Source organism: Somniosus microcephalus, chromosome 30 (genome assembly GCF_052327205.1).
Source record: "Somniosus microcephalus isolate GS21.2 chromosome 30, FLI_Smic_1.0, whole genome shotgun sequence".
Taxonomy (NCBI): domain Eukaryota; kingdom Metazoa; phylum Chordata; class Chondrichthyes; order Squaliformes; family Somniosidae; genus Somniosus; species Somniosus microcephalus.
In genome coordinates, this window is record NC_141016.1 from 33,377,003 (window position 1) to 33,390,320 (window position 13,318).

The 13,318-nt window shown below is 43.9% G+C and overlaps 1 pseudogene; it reads right to left on the bottom strand.

The window, feature by feature from the left end:
• LOC147098115 (scavenger receptor cysteine-rich domain-containing protein DMBT1-like) overlaps positions 1-13,318 on the bottom strand; it is a 53,958-nt pseudogene that overhangs the window by 12,459 nt on the left and 28,181 nt on the right.

Sequence of the window (13,318 nt, forward strand, 5' to 3'; positions counted from 1 at the left end):
TGTACCGGAAACAGACGTGAGGGAGAAGGCCTGAGTAGGAAAGAAACAAAGAATGTTTCACATATCCCACGAAAAATCAAGTACAGCTAGGACACATATGGCTTCCCACAGCAGAATCGTCTATTTGGAGCAAGTGAGTGGAGTCAAACGAGTTATTTTTCAATGTGAGAACAATTTCAGTCAGGCAGGGGAGAATGGTGGAGGATGAGGATTGGTTGACCCACTATTCAGGAAAGAAGTGGAGAATCTTCAGGCCGGCCTGGTGGGGGATGGGGTGTAGGCGGATTGGACGTCCATGGTGAAAAGGAAATGGTTAGTGCCAGGAAACTGGAAACGGTTCAAGTAATGGAGGGCGTCAGAAGATTCATGGATACAGGTGTGAAGAGCCTGGATTAGTTGAGAAAAAAGCGTCGAGATAGGAAGGAATCATTTCCGTGGGGCAAGAACAAGCTGAAACGTTGGGTGTACCAGAGCAGTCCTGTTGGTGGATCTTGAGATGGAGGTAGAATCGGGCTGTGTGAGGTTGGGGGATTATGACGTTGGAGACCATTGAGGGAAGAGGAGGCCATTGACCATCTTGAAAATGATGGGCTGATGTTCGGTGGTGGGGTCATGTTGCAGTGGGAGGTAGGAGGTGGTTTCAGAGAGTTAGCGTTCAGCCTCTGCAAGTTAGAGGTCAGTTCACCAATCAACACCAGCGCCACTCTTGTCAGCAGGTTTAATGACAATATTAGGAATTGATCCGAGAAAACGGATCGCCGCAAATTCAGTGGGAGGTAGATTAGAGTGAGTGAGTGGAGTAGAGAAATTGAAATGGCTGATGTCACGCCGGCAATTCCCAATGAAAATATCTAGAGCGTGTAAGAGTCTAGATGGAGGGATCCAGGTGGAACGAGAGTACTGAAGATGGAAGAAAGGATACTCTACGTGGGGGAAGATTCTGGCCAGAGAAGTGCGTATGGAGGTGAAGGTGATGGAAAAAGAGCTCAGCATTGTGCCGAGCTCGAAGTTCATTGAGATGGGGCGTAAGTGGGTGCTGATCATACGGGGTCAGTGATGGATAGGTCAGAGGGGATAGTGAAAACACAGCAAGGGATGAGATTGGAAGTTCAACGTTACCTCGAGGAACAGCTCCGCATCTATCGATTAGACACTTTTCAGCCTTCCGGACTCAATACTGATTTGAAAAATTTCAGATAATAAATATACCTGAATATTATCAGACAGCGGCCATTGCTGATGATTCTGCTATTCCAATTTACACCTTCTCTAGACCCATCTTTTGTTTCTTTATTGTCCCAATATCGTGTCCTTTTGCCTTGCACCATCATCCCTTTTGTCATTTAATTTTTCTTGACTTCCCGTTTGTTCTTTCCTCCCCTCCCCGCTTTCCTGACTCTGTAATTGCTTAAAAAACTGTTACATATTTTTCCAGTTCTGACGAAAGGTCATCGACATGAAACGTTTGAATTTTCACAGATGCTGCCTGACCTGCATAATATTTCCACGTTAATTGGTTTTTATTGCAGATTTCCTACATCCACAGTATTTTGCTTTTGTATATAATAAAGAATAGTCAGCACATAGAAATTTTAGAAAATAGGAGCAAGAGTAGGCCATTCGGCCCCTCGAGCCTGCTCTGCTATTCAATGAGATCATGGCTGATCATTCAAACTCAGTATCCTGTCCCTGCCTTCTCCCCATATCCCTTGATCCCTTTAACCTTAAGAAATATATCTATCTCCTTCTTGTATATATTTAATGAATTGGCCTCAACTGCCTTCTTTGGTAGAGAATTCTACAGGTTCACCACTCTCAGGGTGATGAAATTCCTCCTCATCTCTGTCCTAAATGGCTTTTCCCTTATCTTTAGATTGTGACCCCTGGTTCTGGACTCTCCCGCCATCCGGAACATCCTTCCTGCATCTAGTCTGCCTAGTCCTGTTAGAATTTTATAAGTTTCAATGAGATCCCCTCTCAGTCTGCAAAACACCAGCGAGTATAAGCTCAATCGACGCAATCTCTCCTCATACGTCATTCCTGCCATCCCAGGTATCAGTCTGGTGAATCTTCGCTGCACTCCCTCCATGGCAAGAACATCCTTCCTCAGATAAGGCGACCAAAACTGCACACAATATTCAAGGTGGAGTCTCACCATGTCCCTGTACAACTACAGCAAGACATCATTGCTCCTGTACTCAAGCTCTCTCGCTACGAAGGCCAACATACCATTTGCCTCCTTAACCACCTGCTGCGCCTGCATGCTTACCTTCAGCGACCGGTGCACAAGGACACCCAGGCCTCGTTGCACTTCTCCTTCTCCCAATCGATTGCCCTTCAGATAATAATCTGCCTTCCTGTTTTTGCCACCAAAGTGGATAACCTCGCATTTATCCACATTATACTGCATCTGCCCAATCACCCAACCTGTCCAAATCATACTGGAGTTTCTCGGCATCCTCCTCACAGCACACACGCCCAGCCAGCTGTGTGTCGTCTGCAAACTTGATTTCAAAGAGAAGTTCATGCTTTACCAAACTACTTGAATTATTTGAAGAAGTTGCAGAAAATGTACACAAGGTTAATGTGGTAGATGTAATATACATGGATTTTAAAATGGCCTTCCATAAGTTAACACTTCTTAGAATCATGACTGACGTCAGACGATGTGGAGTCAGAGGACAAGTAGCAGAATAGATAGCCAGCTGGCTACAAAGCAGAAAATAAAGAGTTGCGGTTAAAGGTAGTTATTCAGACTGGTGGAAGCTCAGAATTGGTGTTCCACAGGGATCGGTGCAGGGTCTGCTGCTGTTCATCATTTACATAAACGATTTGGACTTGGGATTTGGAAGTACAATTTAAAAATTTATGGAGGACACCAAGTTGGGGGGCTGTAGTTAATTCCGTTCAACATATTACAAAAAGGATATACACGCACGGGAGAAAGTGCAAAAAATGATTTACAAGAATGAAGCCAGAACTCAGAGGTTAGAACTATCAAATAAGGCTGAACAGGTTGTGGCTCTTTTCTCTAGAATAGAGAAGGCTGAAGGCTGTCTCGATAGAGATCTTTAAAATTATGAAGGGGATAGATAGGGTAGACATAGAGAATATGTTTCCAATTGTGGGGAGTCCAAAACTAGGTGCAATAAATGTAAAATAGTCACTAATAAATCCAACAGGGAATTCAGGAGAAAGCTCATTACCCAGAGTGTGGTTAGAATGTGGAACATTCTACCACATAGCGTAGTTGAGGCGAATAGCGTAGATGCCTTTAGGTGAAGCTAGATAAGTACACGAGGGAGAAATGAACAGAAGGATGTGCAGATAGAGTTAGATGAAGTACGGAGTGACGAGGCACGTGCGGAGCATAAACATCACACACACCAGTTGGGTCAAATGGCCGGTTTCTGTGCTGTAGATTCTATGTAAACACTCCCGAGTAAAGCCTCGCATATAACCCTGCAGAAAATGAGCAGATAGAAAGCGCCCTTACCTGAACACACCCACCCTCACATCTTCTTTATGAGCACAGTCGTGGTTTCCCCACGGTGCTGAGGGACATTCCCAGAGAAACGATTCGTTACCCGAACAGCGCAGTTCATCCAACCAAACCGGGCCTGAGCCTGGTCCACAAGCAGCAGGTAGTTCCATGTCCACCGCATTTCCGCAATCCAGCTGTTTGCAAACCACATCAGCGTCGGCCAGGTCCCAGGAATCGTCACAAACTGAGCCCCAGGTCCCACTGTAATAAACCTCCACTCGCCCAGCACATGGACTTCCACCGTCGGACAACCTTAACTGCACGTGTCCTGTTAGAGAACAATGCAGGAGGATTATACTTCCAATATACATTTATCTAATCACTCAATCCAAACATTGCTGCTTCTGCAGTTTAATAAAAAAGTGCTTTTTATGTGTCTGTGACAGGTACATGATTTTATATCCCGGAACATCTCTCTGCACTTACATCTTACGTAGAATTATATAGAATGTACAGCACAGAGTCAGGCCATTCGGCCCAAATATCCAACCCGGTATTATGGTCCACACGTGCCTCCTCCCTCCCCACTTCCTCTAATCCTTTCAGCATAACATTCTATTCATTTCTCCATCGTTAGATTTATTTCCTCCAGTTCTCCCGTTTGGTTTCGAATGTTGTGCACATTGTTGTACAGCCAATTTAACTTGTTTTTATTAGTTGTTCCACTCACTTTATTTTTAACAATCAATTTATATTTCTGCTCTATAAGTGTATCTGTTCCCTAACCGTTAATGTATCCAGTTTTCATTACCTTGGTCTGACATTTACTCACATCTCCTATTTATTTTATCTTCAGGCCTATGTTAATTTCACCTGATTCCTCCCCCCCACCCGTCTTACTAGCTTACATTCTTATCCAGAACTTTATTTATCATTTCCGCTGCTCATTGCATACGGCAGAATGCAACGTACGGAAGTACAAGCCCACAAAATCTGTCTACACGTAAATACAACATGTTGGAACTGACATCAGTCCGTAACCAAAATATATGTCCAAATTTACACACTGCATTATGCAACTTACACAAGTACATCTGAAGAACATCTGTCCACACTTATACACAGCATAATGAAACTTACACCAGTGAATCTCCAGCACATCTGTCTACACTTATATGCTGCACAAAGGAACTGATTTGCAAACTCAGCGCGCATTTGACAGCCGAGCTGAACTTCCTATCCCACGTGCTCTCCGTCACAAAGACCGCCAACTTCCACCTCTGTATCATCGCTCACCTCCGTCCCTGCCTCAGCCCATGTGCTGCTGAAACGCCGTCCTCCCATCCTGCGCCCTCCATAACCTTCAGCTCAACCGAAAACTCCTGATATCCTGACCCGCACCAAGTCACACTCACCAGCTTCCCTCTGCTCACTGCTCTCCATTGGTTTCCTGTCCGCCAAAACCTGTAGTTTTAAATTACCATCCTCAGGTTCAAATATCTTCATTGATTCGACCCCCCCCCCTATCACTGTAACCGCCTCCAGCCCTAATCATTTAGGGAACTCTACTGTTCTCCAAATGTGGCCTCTTGTGCATCACCGACTTCCTTCGCCCACAATTGGCGGCCGTGGATTTCGCCGTCTCGGTCCCAAGATCAGGAATTCCTTCCCTAAACCTGCCGCCTCTCCTGGTTTAATACCAGCTCTTGAAACCGACCCAAATGGCCAGGCTTTTAGTCGCCTGTCCTATAACCTTGGGCTTTCACTCTATGTCAGTTTTCTCCTTGTGAATCATCTTACGACGTTTATCTTTCGTTAAAGGCGCCATATAAATGCAAGTTCTTGTTATTTTTCAGTTCTGCCGGTGTGCTCTAGCTTTGCTGTCACTCCCTGAGTTAAATAAGTGGTTGGAGAGACAAAGAGGAATATGTGACCTGTATTAAAACAGTTCTCAGCAGATTAGATATTCCCCTTTATGGTTCTGTAAAATAGAACCATTTGTTCACCTGAACACAGGACCCCTACGCCGATGCTGTCATTGAGAGATGGATTCAATGTGAATGAGCTGCAGTTCCGGAGCTGAGACTCGTTTCCTTCACACTGGACATCATTCACCCACACGGGCCCTTCACTCTCTCCGTACTTTGAAGAGTTATAAGCGGCTATTGCAGAGCCGCAGCCCAGCTGTCTGCAGACCACGTTGGCATCATTTAGGTCCCAGAGGTTGTCCCGCACTCTCCCCCAGCTGCCGTTGTAGTAAATCTCCACTCGCCCGTCACAGCGGCTTCCCCCGTTAGTCAGTCTCGGCGGCCAAGCTTCATCTACAAAAATAAACACATTGAGAGCAACGGTTAAACTGAGCCAAAATATCCCATAATATTATTAATTTTAATGATTACATTTCTGTAATAATTACCCACAAGGCTTGTAGGCAGATCCTCTCCGCCATTACCTTTTCTCGGTGAATTGATTTTAGAGAGATGCCGAGCTGCTTCTGGAGGCTAATCTGGGGAAAGCGGCTAAAAACAAATTGGGGGCGGGCGGCCCAGGCCGGCTATTGATATCAGCTGTGATCAAAGGCAGGAGCACGGGTTTGAAATGGGTTCTAGCTGCTCAAAGTTTATCTTATTCAATACGGAATGAAACAGACAGAAATTTAAATTGGTAAAGCATTTCAAAACTGCAGGACGTCCCAAACCGCTTCGCAGCCAGTGAAGTCGTTCTGCTTTATAGGCACTGGGGGACCGGCCGAAGGGTTGATGGGCCTCCACCTGTCTCCAGTGTTCACATGTGCCAATGTGTGAAACGCCGAAGCGAATTTGCCCTGAAAACAGCACTGACATAACGGACCAGATGGCGGCGCTGGTGAGCGATCAGTGTGACCCAGGACACCGGGAGAACTGTGAGGTCCCGTGAAATAATCAGAGGTCCAGCACACTGATATATAACCTGAGGTATTTCAATCACTAGTAATTATATTGCACTCAGTGTATTGAATATTAAAATCACCTCATACTATTTATCGAGCAATATATTAACACTTGGAGTTTTCAATGACAATACAACTGATCTCTACGGGGAATCGCATATAGATTAATATTTTAAACTGGTAGCATTTAGAATGGTTTCAAGTATTATAATTTATTTACAGCACAGGAACAGCCCATTCGGCCCAACAGGTCTCTGCCGGTGTTTATGCTCCATAGGAATACCCCCTCCTTACTTGATCTAACCCCATTAGCAAATCCATCCATTCCTTTGTCTCTCCTGCACTTATCTAGCTTCCTCTTAAATGCATCTATGCTGCTCCCCTCAACTATTCATTCTGGTAGCTAGTTCCACGTTCACACCACTCTCTAAATAAAGAGTTTTCTCCTGAATTACTTACTGACTTCATTAGTGACAAACTTACATTGATGTCCCCTAGTTTTGGTCATCCAAACTAGTGGAAACATCTTATCTACATCTATCGTATGGAACACCCTCATCATTTTATAATGTTGATTCATATTTTAACTGGTATCATTTATTGTGGTTTCAATACAAATGCAGATTGACCATTCTATAGCAGTGTCGCCACTGTCGTTGTTTGAACGTTTTAGCCAATTCTGCTGAATTCTGGGTAATGCTCTGGAATCACCCGGACAGAGATAAACACCGGAAGACGAGGCAGTCATTGATTACACTTGTGCTGCATTGAAGCCCTTTGGTTCATTACTAACTCACTTGCGAGAAATCGATCGACAAACACTCGCTCAGTGGCAATGGAAACATCTACAGTTGGTGTATTTCAGTTCAATACACTGAGTGGACTCACCCGAGCAGATGACACTGGTGTCATTTCCATGTGAGCAGCGAAACTGATCCCAGGATGAAACCGGACAATCCCACAATCGGGACTCGTTCCCCTGGCAACTGTAGTTCTCCTTCCACACTAGGCCGGTTCCCTCCCCAAAGTGAGCTGCTCCCGGGGTTGCGGTGACTGCCCCGCACTGAAGGTGCTCACAGACCACGCTGGCGTCTTCTAAACCAAAGTAAACATCACACAGCGTCCCCCACTGGTCTCCGTGTAGCACTTCCACCCGGCCGGAGCACCCGGTGTCCCCGGATACCAGCCTGAGATCTCTGTGACCTAAATGTTAATTATAACAATACCAAGTAATATTATTATATTATTAAAAACGAATAACGTGTTAATTATCAGAGTCACAATGGAAAACACTTTAAGGTGGATTCACATCGCATCTGGTTCCAGCTCAACAACAATAACCATTACTACTCCCACCATTACTACTCCCACCATTACTACTTCTATGGAACTTCTGCCACCATTACAACTACTGCTAATCCCACCACTACTGCTAGTATTACTTGTACACTATTACTGCTACTGTTGCTTCTGCTACCATTACTATTAATACTGCTAATGCTCTTACTGCTGCTACAACTATTAGCTTCAGTATCAGTACTGCTGCTGTTCTTACCGCTACTATTACTGCCGCTACTGCTGTTACGACTACCTGTAATATAGGGACAGGAGTAGACCATTCAGCCCCGTGAGTTTGTTCATCCATCATGGCTGATCTGATCTGCACCTCAACTCCACTTTTCCTACTTTGCTCCATATCCCTTGATACCCTTACTTAAGAAAAATCTATTAATCTCTGTCTTGAAATTCACAACTGCCTTTTGGGGAGGGAATTCCAGATTTATGATTTCTCTCCTGAATAACCGAGCTCCAACCTTAAGAATGTGCTCTTTGTGCTGGATTCCCACACCAGAGGAGATATTTTCTGCATATCTACTCATCGATCCTTTTATCATTTTAACCATCTCAAATACATAACCCCTCAACCTCTAACCTCAAGGGAATACAGACCAGATTTATGAAACTGTCCACATAATTTAAACCTTTTAGCCCTGGTATCGCTCTGGTGAATCTTCGTTGCGCCCTCTCCAGGAACACTATATCCTTCCATGACTAAACACAACACTCCAGATGGGGTCTGACTAACAATGAAGCATCACTTCCTCTCAATTGTATTCCTACCTCCTTGATATGAAGGCTGGCACTTCATTCGCCTTTTTTACTTCTTCTTGCACCTGTGCACTAGCTTTATTGTCTGGGCACCCAAACCCATTTGCTTCCCCACAGCTCCTGTTCTCTCACCATTAAGAATATATTTTGATTGGTCTTTCTTGGATGACTTCACACTTGCCCACATTGAACAGCACCTGCCACAGACTCGGTCACTCACTTGATCTATTTGTGCCCTGTTGTAACTTTCTGATCCCACCTGTACAACTTGTGCACCTGCTAACTTAGTGTCACCTGCAAACTTGGTCATACTACTCTCCATTCCTTCATTCAAGTCATCACTAAATATGTAGGTAAAAAGTTAAGGCCCCAGTACAGTTCCGTAAAGAGCAAAACTTGTCTTAACCCGCTAATCAGAGCTACTCCCTTTATCCGTAATCCCTGTGTCCTACCTCTAAAACAATTTCCAACCCAAAAGAACATAAGAATTATGAGCAGGAGTAGGCCATACGGCCCCTCGAGCCAGTTCCGCCATTCAATAAGATCATGGCTGATCATCCACCTCAACGTCACTTTCTTGTCCTATCTCCATATCCCTTTATACATCTAGATTCCAAAATTCTATCTCTCTCAGCCTTGAATATGCTCTTTAGGGAAGAGAATTCTAAATATTCATTACCTTCTGAGTGAAGAAATTCCTCCTCATCTCAGTCTTAAAATACCGACCTCTTATCCTGAGACTATGCCCTCTCGTTCTAGATTCTCCATACAGGGGCAACAATGTCTCAGCATCTATCCTGTCATACCCCTCAGTACTTTATATATTTCAATGAGATCACTTCTCAATCTTCTAAACTCCAGAGACTATAGACCCAATCTAATCAATCTCTCCTCATAGGACAACCCACTCTTCCCAGGAATCAAACTAGTGAATCTTCGTTGCACCACCTCTAAGGCAAGCATATCCTTCCATGGCTATGGAGGTCAAAACTGTGCACAGTACTCCACGCCTGATCTCACCAAAGCCCTGTATAATTGCAGCAGGACTTCCTTAAATGTGTACTCTAACCCTATAGCGATGAAGCTATTTGTTTTCCTAATTGCTTGCTGTACCTGCATGCTAACGCACTGTGGGTCTTGCACTAGGACACTGAACAATATTCTGTTTTTTTATTCTTCCTACCAAAGTGAATTGCCTCCGATTTCCGCACATTATACCACATCTGCCACTTTGTTGCCCACTCAATTAACCAGTCTATGTCCCTTTGCACGCTCTATGCGTCCTCCTCACAGTTTACTTTCCCACCTAGCTATCTATCGTCAGCAAACTTGGACACATTGCACTCGGTCCCTTCATCCAAGTCATTAATACAGATTGTGAATAGCTGAGGCACAAACATTAATCCTAGCGGCACCCCACTAGTTACAAACTCCCAATCTGAAAATAACCAATTTTTCCCTACTCTCTGTTTTCTGTCTGTTAATCAATCCTTTATCCATTCTAATTCATTACAACTTCATCTTCAATATCGGACACATTTATTTATGCGAATAATCTCTTGTCCGAAGCCTTATCTAATGTTTTCTGGAAGACCATATAGGAACATCCAAAGCTGTCCTCCTTCTCAGGGACCTCCTCAAAAAAATCCACTACACCTCACCTACATTTATATAAACATAGAATGATACAGTACTGAATGACATCATTCGGCCATCGTACCTGTGCCACCTCTTTGAAAGATAGAGCCAATTCGAACCACTCCCCAGCTCTTTCTCCATAGCCCTGCACATTTTTCCACTTCAATTATTTACCCAATGCCCTTTTGGAAGATATTATGGACTCTTCCTCCACCACCCTTTCCAGCAGTGCATTCCACATCTAAACAACTCGCTGCAGAAACAGTTTTTCTGTTGTCGGCTCTGATTATTTTGCCAATTAACTTAATTCTGTGTCCTATAGTCACCAAATCTCTTGCCACTGGAAACAGATTACGTTTATTTACTTCATCAATACCTTCATAATTGTGAACACCTCTATGAAATCTCCCTTAATCTTCACTGCTCTAAGGAGAACACCTTCAATTTCTCTAGTCTCTGCCAGTAACTGAAGTCTTTCGCCCTAGTACCATTGAGGTCAATCTCCTCTCCACACTCTCTAAGGCCTCGACATAATAACTAAAATGTGGTGCTCAGAATTGGCCAAAATACTCCAGCTGGGGCCTATCCAGTTTTTTTTTATAAAGGATTAGCATAATGTCATTGCCTCTACTTTTAATCCCAGGGATCCCCGCTGCCTTCTTAACAACATTCTCAACTTGATCTGCCACCTTAAATGTCTTGCATGCATAAACCCCTAGGTCTTTCTCTTTCTGCATCACCTTTACAATTGAACCATTTTGTTTATATTGCCTCTCCTCATTATTCCTACTAAAATGAATAATTTCACAGTGCTCTGCGGTACATTTCATCTGCCATGTGTCTACCCATTTCACCAGTCTGTCTATGTCCTCCTGAAATCTGTTGCTCTCGCTCTCACTGGTTACTGCATTTCCAAGTATTATATCATCTACAAGCTTTGAAATTATGCCCTCTATACATGATCGAGGTCATTAATATATTTAAAAAGAGCAGTTGTCCCAAACCGACCCGTGGGGGACACCACTGCACACTTCCCTCCAGTGTGAAAAACATTCATTTAACACCACTCTCTGTTTTTGTCCATTAGCCAATTTCATATCCACGCATCCACTACCCCTTTAATTCCTTGGGCTTCAATTTTGCGAACAAGTCTATTTAATTTTTATGTGGTATTTTATGAAACGCCTATAGAATGTCCATATACAAAACAACAACCAGAATACCATCATCAACTCTCTCCGGTAATTCATCAAAGATTTCAATCTGGTTAGTCAAATACGATTTTACTTTAACAACATTCGATGGAATCTGGAAGAGTACCCATGGATTGGAGGGTAACTAATGTTAGCCCACTATTCAGAAACGGTGGTAGAGAGAAAACGGGGAATTACAGACCAGTAAGCCTGACATCCGTAGTGGGGAAAATGCTAGAGTACATGTTAAAGATGTAATAACAGTGCACTTGGAAAACAGTGACAGGATCGCGCAAAGTCAACATGGATTTACAAAAGGTAAATCGTGCTTGACTAGTCTACTGGAATTTTTTGAGGATGTAACTGGTAAAATAGATAAGGGAGAACCAGTGGATGTGGTGTATTTGGACTTTCAAAAGGCTTTCGATAAGGTCCCGCATAAGAGATTAGCGTGTAAAGTTAAGGCACATGGGATTGGGGGAAAGGTATTGACTTGGATAGAGAACTGGTTGGCAGACAGAAAGCAAACATTTGTAAAAAACGGGTCTTATTCCGAGTGGTAGGCAGTGACTGGTGGGATACCGCAGGATCGGTCCTTGGACCCCAGCTATTCATAACATATATTAATGATCTAGACAAGGGAACTAGATGTAATATCCTCAAGTTTGCAGACGACACAAAGCTTGGTGGGCGTGTGTCCTGTGAAGAGGAAGCCGAGGAACGCCAGGATGATTTGGACAGGTTGTGTGATTGGGCAGCATCATGGCAGATGCAATATAACGTGGATAAATGCGAGGTTATCCACTTTTGTGTCAAAAACAGGAAGGCAGATTATTATCTGAATGGCAATGGATTGGGAGAGGGGGAAGTGTAACGAGTCCTGGGTGTCCTTGTGCACCAGTCTCTGAAGGTAAGCATGCAGGTGCAGCAGGCGGTTAAGAAGGCAAATGGTATGTTGGCCTTCGTAGCGAGAGGGTTTGAGTACAGGAACAAGGATGTCTTGCTTCAGTTGTACAGGGCCTTGGTGAGACCACACAACTTGAGTATTGTATGCAGTTTTGGTCGCCTTATCTCAGGAAGGATCTTCTTGCCATGCAAGGTGTTCAGCAAAGATTCACCAGGCTGATACCTGCGATGGCAGGAATGACGTTGAGGAGAGATTGGGTCGATTGGGCTTATACTCGCTGGAGTTTAGAAGAATGAGGGGGGACCTCATTGAAACTTATAAAATTCTGACAGGACTGGACAGACGAGCTGCAGGAAGGATGTTCCCGATGGTCGGGGAGTCCAGAACCAGGGGTCACAGTCTAAAGAAAAGGGGTAAGCCATTTAGTACAGAAATGAGGAGGAATTTATTTACCCTGAAAGTTGTGAACCTGTGGAATTCTCCTCCACAGAAGGCGGTGGAGGCCAATTCATTAAATATATTCAAGAAGGAGTTGGATATATATCTTAAGGCTAAAGGGATCAAGGGATATGGGGAGAAAGCAGGGACAGGGTACTGAATTTGGATGATCAGCCATGATCGCATTGAATGACGGAGCAAGCTCGAGGGGCCGAATGGCCTACTCCTGCTCCTATCTTCTATGTTTCTATGTTAACAAATCCATACAGACTTTCATTCATTAACTCATATTTTCCCCAGTGCAAATTCACTGTGTTGTGGATTATTGTCTCTAAAACACTACCCTCCACCAGCATTAGGTTGACTGGCTTGAGTTGTCGCGCTTATCCCTCAGTCCTTTTTGAAGAGGAGTATAGTATTTTCTATCGTCCAGTCCTCTGACCCCACTCCCATATCGAAGCAGGATTGGAAGATTGGGGTCGGAGCTTCCTCAATTTCCAGCCTTACATCACATTCAGGCCCGGTGACTTATCTACTTTGAGCACTGCCAACATTTTAATGCATCCTCTTTATTTTTATCCTATTCAATTGCTCTAGTACCTCCTCCTTCACTGTGACAT